Source organism: Antechinus flavipes, chromosome 2 (assembly GCF_016432865.1).
Source record: "Antechinus flavipes isolate AdamAnt ecotype Samford, QLD, Australia chromosome 2, AdamAnt_v2, whole genome shotgun sequence".
Classification (NCBI taxonomy): Eukaryota; Metazoa; Chordata; class Mammalia; order Dasyuromorphia; family Dasyuridae; genus Antechinus; species Antechinus flavipes.
Genome location: NC_067399.1, coordinates 114,434,128 through 114,442,625, shown reverse-complemented (window position 1 = coordinate 114,442,625; position 8,498 = coordinate 114,434,128).

The window sequence follows — 8,498 nt, the reverse complement described above, 5'->3', positions numbered from 1 at the left end:
CTAAGAGGCCTCTGAGGAGTCTGGGGAAAACACATCCTATACCTGTGGGACTGACTGGTACAAAGGGAATCATTCTCAGAAGTGCTTCAGGAGAAAGCCAGGCCAAGGTCTCCCACTGCATCCAGGGCCATCTCCAGTAATCCTCATCTAAATCTGGCCCTGGATCCAGATGGCTCTGGAGGGGAAAGTGAGGCAGGTGACCTTGCATAGGCCTCCCTCACTTGAACCCAAATCACTTGTGCATCACGGATGTCTTTGAGAAGGACAAACAATAACAACAGATGTGGCCTGTTGTTTCCCCTGCTGGAGGGGATGAGGATGATGGATCGATTGAGTTCTGGAGTTCTGAGTCTCAGTAGGGTTAAAGCCAATTGAATAATGTCTGTACTGAACAGGGTCCCATATGGTGAGCTTCTAGAAGGAATGGAGGGCCACTAGATCCCTAAAAAGGGGCAAACAGGTTCCGGTTGGAAAACAAAGCACTTTAACGTCTCCATGCCAATTAGCATAGAGAACAAACTGGTGGGTGACTGCTGCACTTCCAATCTAGGTGAAATAGGGAGATAAAGTCTCCCCCCACCCCAAAATGGTGATCTCAGCTCCCAATACCTATACTACTTCAGAACTGAACTAAAGTTGAGGCAGAGAGCCTTCCTATGAGAAACTGTTTTGGAAAAATAGCTTTTTTTTTTTTTTTTTTAAATACATGTCATGTTAATATATAAAGGATTTATTGTTATTTTAAAAGGAATAGATAAATGTCTTCAGTAGGGAATGAGATTCAATAGTTAACACCTTAAAATGTGTTTTGATGAAGGGGAAACCAGTATATAGTGTTTTAGGATTTATTTAGAGAGATAACTGAATCTGTTATGGTCAATGATTGGATGGAAAATTTCAGTGGAAAAAAAAAAGCAAATGAGATAATCCACAGCTTGACTTCAGCTCCTTGAGGGTTTAGAACTGGATAAGAGCTCAGGGATCATTTAGTCCAGTGGTTCTTAAAGTATGATCCTTTAGGACTCTTTGAGAGTCCCCAGGACCCCTTCAGGGGATCTGTGAGGTCAAAATTATTTTCATGATAACACTTTACTTGCCTATTAAAATAGGACTCCCTTTTCCAGCTGAGGTTGGATTTTCTTCTTACATTTCAACCAAAACAACATATCACAACAGATTGAATGCAGAAGAAGATGCAAGAATCCAGCTGTCTTCTCTTAAATCAAAGAGATTTGTAAAAATATTTTTAAAATGGCATTCTTCTTACTAATAGAAGGCCCCTGAATCTTAATTAAAAAGTTAAATTTAGGATAAAAGAAAATAAAGTTTTATTTTATAGGTAAGTTAGGTTACGGAATTCATTATTCTTATTGATAGCACAGATTATCTAGAGATTTCAAAAAAAAATTTGAATTTGTGGAAGACACATACATTTGTTTAATTTCTGGTTTGAGAAAGACAGATATATTTCCCTTTTGCTGAAATTTTTCTAGCTGCTATCACTAGAGAATATCAATTTATTAACAAGTATTTATTAAGTAGCTCTGATGTGTCAGGGTCTATGCCAAGCATTGTGGATAAAAGTATAAAGGATGAAACAGTCCTTTACATGGAAGTAGCTTACATTCGAATATGGGAGACAAATATGTATAAAAATGTACTTAGCATAAATATAAAGTGAACACATAGGAATATATATGATAAATGTAAGATAGTTGGGAGAGATAAGGAAGTGCTTCATAAATTTAAGTGCTGCATCTTAATGGAAGTGGGGGGGAGGAAGAGAAAGAGAGAGAGATAAAGACAGAGAGACAGAGAGATATGGAAGTTGAGGGGGAGGAAGAGAAAGAGATAAAGACAGAGAGACAGAGAAATATGGAAGGACAGAGGGAAGGAAGGGAAAAAAGGAAGGGAGGGAAGGAAGAAGAGGAGAAAAGAGGGAGGCTGCAGTGGTGATGAGAAGGAAGTGCATTCCAAGCAATAACAAAAGCAAGGAAATAGAGATGTGCTATGTGTGAGGAACAGAAGGAAAGGCCAGTTATATTGGAACATAGAGTATCAGAAGGGCATTAATATAGCTGAGGAGGTTGGAGAGGTGGGTTAGGGTCATATTGTGAAAAGCTTTAAAAGTAAAACAGAAGAATTTACATTTTATTCTAGAGCAGGAGTTATTAATCTGGGATCTATGGATAGGTTTCAGGGAGTCTGATCTTAGATAGGGGAATCTTTATTTCAATATGCTTGGGTTTCCTTTGTAATCCTGTGGATTTTATCTTATGCATTTGTTCTGAGAAAGAGTATGTAGGTTTCAGCAGAAAGTCAAAGAGATCCATGATACATAAAAGTTAAGAACTCTTGTGCTAGAGGAAAGAGAAAGTCACTGGAGTTAATTGTGAGGAAGTTACATGGTCAGATTTTTGCTTTGTGTAGAATACACTGGAGTGATGAGAAGCTGTGATTGGGAGAGCAGTTAGAAGATTACTGCATAATAAGAGGTAGTGGCTTTGGAAAGGAGTAGAGCGTGAGAGATGTAATATTATTATATTATAGAAATGGCAAAATTGGGCAACTCTCTAGACATGTGAGGGCAATGGAGAGTGAGGAATTCAGGATAATACTGAAATCACTCATTTAATGCCTTTGATAGAAATAAGGAAGTTTAGAAAAAGGATGGTATGGGGAAAAGATGAATTCACTATTGGATAACAAGCACAGCACAATAAGAGAAAAAAGTGCTATGGGTATCCTCCTTCCCCAAAAGTCCTCCAAGCAGTTCTAAAAGTCACTTCAGATTGAATTTTGATGAATTCCTTTAAAGTAACAGTATGTTATTTGCCCAGTCCAGGTCAGCAGAGAGAGATGCAACCTTTACTTTGGCCACAAGAACACTGAGAGGGGCATCTTAGCACTCAGGAGAGGTGTGTGCCAAGTCTCAGATCCGCAGAGGGCAACTTTGTACAGGATGTAGGTATGGGTGCCCCTGGCAGCTTTGTCCCTCACTCCCCAGTTCTGAGTCACCGATCCAGAGCAGACTCCGAAGGGTGCTACACCCAGGGGTGATGTTCTGGCACAGTCTTAGGCAGCTCAGAAGCAGGCAGAAGAGGGGTCTGGTTGATGGCCCAGTCTAAGGCCTGCAAAGAAATAACCAGGCCAGGGATCCCAAATCAAAGAGGAGCTCACAATTTGGCTACTCTGAATCAAAGGAGTTTTTGAGCTGGCTAATGGGATGGAGTCCAGTAACAGTCTGCTGATGCTCAGACCTAAACCCAAATCAGTGACTTGCAGAGCCCAGATCAGAGGGGTTAACAACCGGATTTTGTCCTGAATCAGACCACTTGGGGAACAATGAAAGTTTACAGGTCCCCATCCTATAAAAGAATTAGCTTCGTCCTTTCCCAGAAGAAACAGAGCCTAGCCCTAATATCAAATCTGAAGTGATGAAATAGGCTGGAAGAAGAAGCAAACAAAATAGTCTCACCATAAAGGCCCATTATAGTGACAGCAGCACAAGAGACATAAATCCAGAAGAAAACAATTCCAAAATATTTACAAGCAAAGCCTTAGAGAAAAATACAGCAGAGGTACAAAATCAACTAGAATTCCTGGAAGAAATGAAGCAAGATTTAAAGAAAATAATTTAAAATGTTTTTGTAAGTGAAATGTGGGCACTTGAAAAATTGGAAAAGATATAAGAGATGCAGAAGAAAGCTTGGAAAGAGAATTAACACAAGATGTATGAAACCTTGCCTGAACAATAAACTCCCTGAAAATTAGACTGGATCAAATAAATAGAAGCCAGTGACTCCAGGAGTAATATAAGAAATATTAAAACAAAATAAAAAAACTGAAAAAAATAGAAGAAAAGATAAGTCATCTCAAAAGAAATACAATTGACCTGGAAACAGATGGAGAAGAAAATTAAGAATTATTGAACTACCTGAATGCCATGACCAAAAAAGAAAGCCTGAAATCATATTGTAAAAAAAACCCCAAACTACCCATATCTCCTAGAACCAGAGAGCAAAGAACAGAAAGAATTCACTACTTATTTCCTGAAGGAAATTTTAAAATGAAAACTCTAGGAACATCATAGCTAAAATCCAGAGCTTCCTGGTCAAAGAAAAGAAAATATTGCAAGCAGTCAGAAAGAATTCAGGTACTGGGGTGGCTCGATGGCAAAGGAATATAGAGCACTAACCCTGGAATCAGGAGGACCTGAGTTCAAATCTGACCTCAGACACTTAACACTTCCTAGCTGTGTGATCCTGGGGAAGTCACAACCTCAATTACCTCACCCCCCCCCCAAAAAAAAAAAAAAAAGTATTCAGGTTTTGAGGAGCTACAGTCAAGAGTCACACATGATTTAGTAGCCTCCATTCTGAAGGAATGAGGAACATGGATTACAATATTCCAGAAGTCAAAGGATGTGGGTTTACAGCTAAAAACAAATTACCCATCAAAACTAAGTATAATGCTATAGGGGAAAAATGGTTATTCAATCCTCATGAAAATACTAGCAGTGCCCAGAAATGTTAAATTTCAAACACAGGAGTTAAAAGAAATATAAAAAAGGTAAACGTGATTGAGCAATCATAAGTGACTCAATAAGGATTAACTGTTTACATTATAATGTGAGATGGATACCAGTGTCCATTCTCAACTCTACCATCACCAGGAGTCAGAGAAGGAGTCCAATTGGACAAAGGGTTTTATTATTTGGTTCTACTGTGTTTTGATCTTAAGAGAATGGAAAGAAAGAGGAATATATCAAAGCTTCTTAAACTGTATGTTGTACCTCAATATGGGGTCATATAAATGGATGTGAGGGTCATGAAAAATTTGGCAACAATAAAATATTCTGCCAAGATTTAATTTTTTATGTAAAAAAAAGCATATCCATTTCATTCATATGGAATTTGCTTTTGTCTTTTAATATTAAAATAATGCATATATATGTATATCAAAGAATTGTTTTAAATAAGTTTATGATTTCTTATCAGTAAATGTTTGATTTGTATGCCTATCTTATATAGCTATCTATTTACCCAGGGTTGCATAAAGATGTCTTGGATGGAAAGGGGTTGTGAGTGGAAAAAGTTTTAAAAGTTTTCTACTTTTGTAATACATTTTCTCCTTGTTCATCTCCTACTTATCTGGCCACTCCTAAGTCCCTTTCCTTCAGTTTTGTTCTAGAAGGAACTTGTAAGTAGAAGCTTACAAGCAGAGGCAAATAAATAATTATCCAGAAACAATATGGTAATTTTATGTCAATATTGTCCCTTAATGCATTGTTGGAGTTGTGAACTGATCCAAGCAATCTGGAAAGCAATTTGGAACTATTCCCAAAGGGCTGTAAAACTATGTATACTCTTTGATCCAGCAGTATCTCTACTGAATCTGAATCCCAAAGAGATCATGTTTGCAGTGGCAAAGAACTGAAAAATGAATGACTACCCATCATTTGGTGAATGGCTGAGTAAATTAAGTCATGGTATACTATTGTTCTATGAAAAATGATAAACAGGCTGATTTCACAAGTCTGTAAAGGACATGAACTGATGCTAAGTGAAACGAGCAAAACCAAGAAAACACATACACAGCAACAGGATGATCATCACATGATAGACTGATCCAATGCAATTCCAATAAACTTTGGATAAAAAATACCATCCACATTCAAAGAAAGAACTATGGAGATTGAAGGTGGATTGGAGGATACTATTTCATCTTTCTTTTTTTCTTTCTCATGGCTTTTTCCTTTTATGTTTTCCTTTCCCAACATGACTCAGGAAAATATGTTTAAAATGAATGTACACCTATAATCTATATCAGATTGTCTGCTAGCATGGGGAAGGTAGAGGTAAGGGAAGGAGAGAAAAAAAGTTGGAACTCGAAATATTACAAAAATGTATGTTGAAAACCATGTTTACATATAATTGGAAAAATAATATAATATTAAAGACTGCTTCGATTAAAAAAAAGTAAATTTTGTTCCTCAAAATATGTTTAAGTACTAGATCACTAGCTTGTTAGAAGTAGAATTTCTATCTAGGATAAACTATCTAGATAATAACCTATATAGATTATTATTTAAACATAATTCTATCTAGGTAAACTAGCATTTATCTAGGAAAATCATCTATGGGATCCAGAGATATATATATTCTATTTTCATTGCAATAAATTATTTAAATCTTTTATGATATTCAATGTAGAAAAATTAAAACAGGTGCGTGTCTGTCCAGTTCAATCATTACCAAATAGTGTTATTCAAAAGACCCATTGTCAACCTGGAAGGTTTTTAGTGTTGCTGTCATGCTTATCAAACATGAACAACAAAGTTAGGAGGGATAAATAAAAAACTAAAAATATTTTGACTGACTAAACAGTAGAATTAAACTAAAAATATGAAATTTAAATTGAAATAATATAGAGATCTCTAGAATAAAAATAAATAAAATGCACAGGGATAGAATATGGGGTGATGATTTATCAGCAGTTAAATGGGTAAAAGCTTCAGGGACACAACCCGATAACAAACTTACTCAATCAGCATTGTGCCGGGGCTAGCAAAGAAGCAAATGACATCTTAGCCTATATGAATATACCTGCAGTATATTCAGAACAAAGGAAGCATACCAATATTCAATGAAATGATGACTGCTCCTCTATGTCCTCAATCTAGAGTCAGAAGATCTTTCATGGACTATATGATCACTAGACGATCACAATCTTGTAGGGCTTTAAAATGGGCAACCTGGTCCAAGTAACTAAATCTATAATCCTATTATTACAAAGGCTAAACTTGGAACATTGTGCTCAACACTTTGGAAGATATTTTGAGGGATACTGACAGAAGGTAATAGACAGAGAGGTGACTGGCCTGGAAATCATATATATGTGAGGATATATATGTAATGACATTCAGTCAGGAAGACAATAGTTAGTAGGGATGTAATTTTGATCTTCAAATAATTAAAGGGCAGTATTGCCATGAAGTAAGGGTCTATTTAGATTTATCCTGTGTGAATAAAGAAGAGGACTAGGAACAGTAATTAGAAGTTACAGGGATGCAGATTTTGCTTCTTAACATTAAAAGCTGTCTAAAAATTATAGCTACTTAAAAATGAAAGCAGTTGCCTTATTATGTACTGAGCTACATTACCTTGGTATGAATTTAAGTAGTGACTTGATGATCAGATGCTGGGTAGAAAAAGTTTCTGTACTTACTGAAAGTTTGTACTGGTAATGTTCCTTCCAAAGCTGAGATTCTATGATTCTATTTAATCTAACCCCTTGATGGAAAAGGAAACAAATATTTGTGTCTACTATGTGTCAAAGAACTGCCCTAAGTACTTTATTAAATTATCACATTTAAATATCTTCACAATTTTGGGAGGTAGATACAATTATTAAGCTATTTTATAGTTGGAAAAACTGAGGCAGATTATGTGACTTGCCCAGTCACACTGCTAGTAAGCATCTGAGAGCAGATTTGAATTCAGATCTTTCTAACTCTTAAGACCCAGGGGTTCAATTCACTGTTCCACGTACATCCCTCAATTTAGAGCTGAAGAGAGGAAGTTCAGGAAAGTTGGAAGTGGGTTTACCCATATTGATGGCAGCACCTTACTCCAAATGGAATGAATACCTATTTCACTACACTATATATACACATAACCCTATCAACAACTTTTCTAATGATCTTTCTTTAAGTGTTGCTTCAGTCAACCAACAAGCATTTATGAAGTATCTCCTATGTTGATGCAGCTAGGTGGTACAGGGGATAGATAGGAAGACTCTCCTTAATGAGAAATCCAGCCTCAGAGACTTACTAGAAGAGGAACCCTAGGCAAGTCACATCACCCCATTTGTCTCAGTTTTCTCATCTATATGAGCTGTAAAAGGAAATGGCAAACTACTCCAGTATCCTTGCCCAAAAAATCCAAAATGGGGTCATGAAGAGTCAGACAGGGCTGAAGAATACAAATGAAAAAAAAAATGTATTAAGTACTAAGGATACAAAGAAAAAGAATGAAATAATCCCTTCTCATTTACATTCTAATGGGAGAGACACATGTACACGTATACACACACACACACACACACACACACACACACAGAGTAATTAAATGGTAGTTTGGTACTTGAGGAAATCAGGAAGGATTTCATATTCAAGATGGTACTTGAATTGCATTTTAAAACAAAGAGGTGCCCTCCATGGAGGTGGGATAGCCAGTATAAAGATAGGGGTGAAGGGAGATAAAGTGGGAGCAACAGAAGAATGACTGGAGGAGCAGAATATGTGAGGGAGAGTGATATCCAATGAAGCTGAAAATATAATTTGGAAGGCAGGTTGTGGAGGGTTTTAAAAGGTAAATAAGTGAGTTTCCAAGGCACTGAAGGTTAGATTTGTTGTATGTAAGAAAGTGAAGTAGCAATAGGGTGGAGGATAGACTGGAGCCTAGAGACTAGAAGAGAGGTTAATTAGGGGGCTA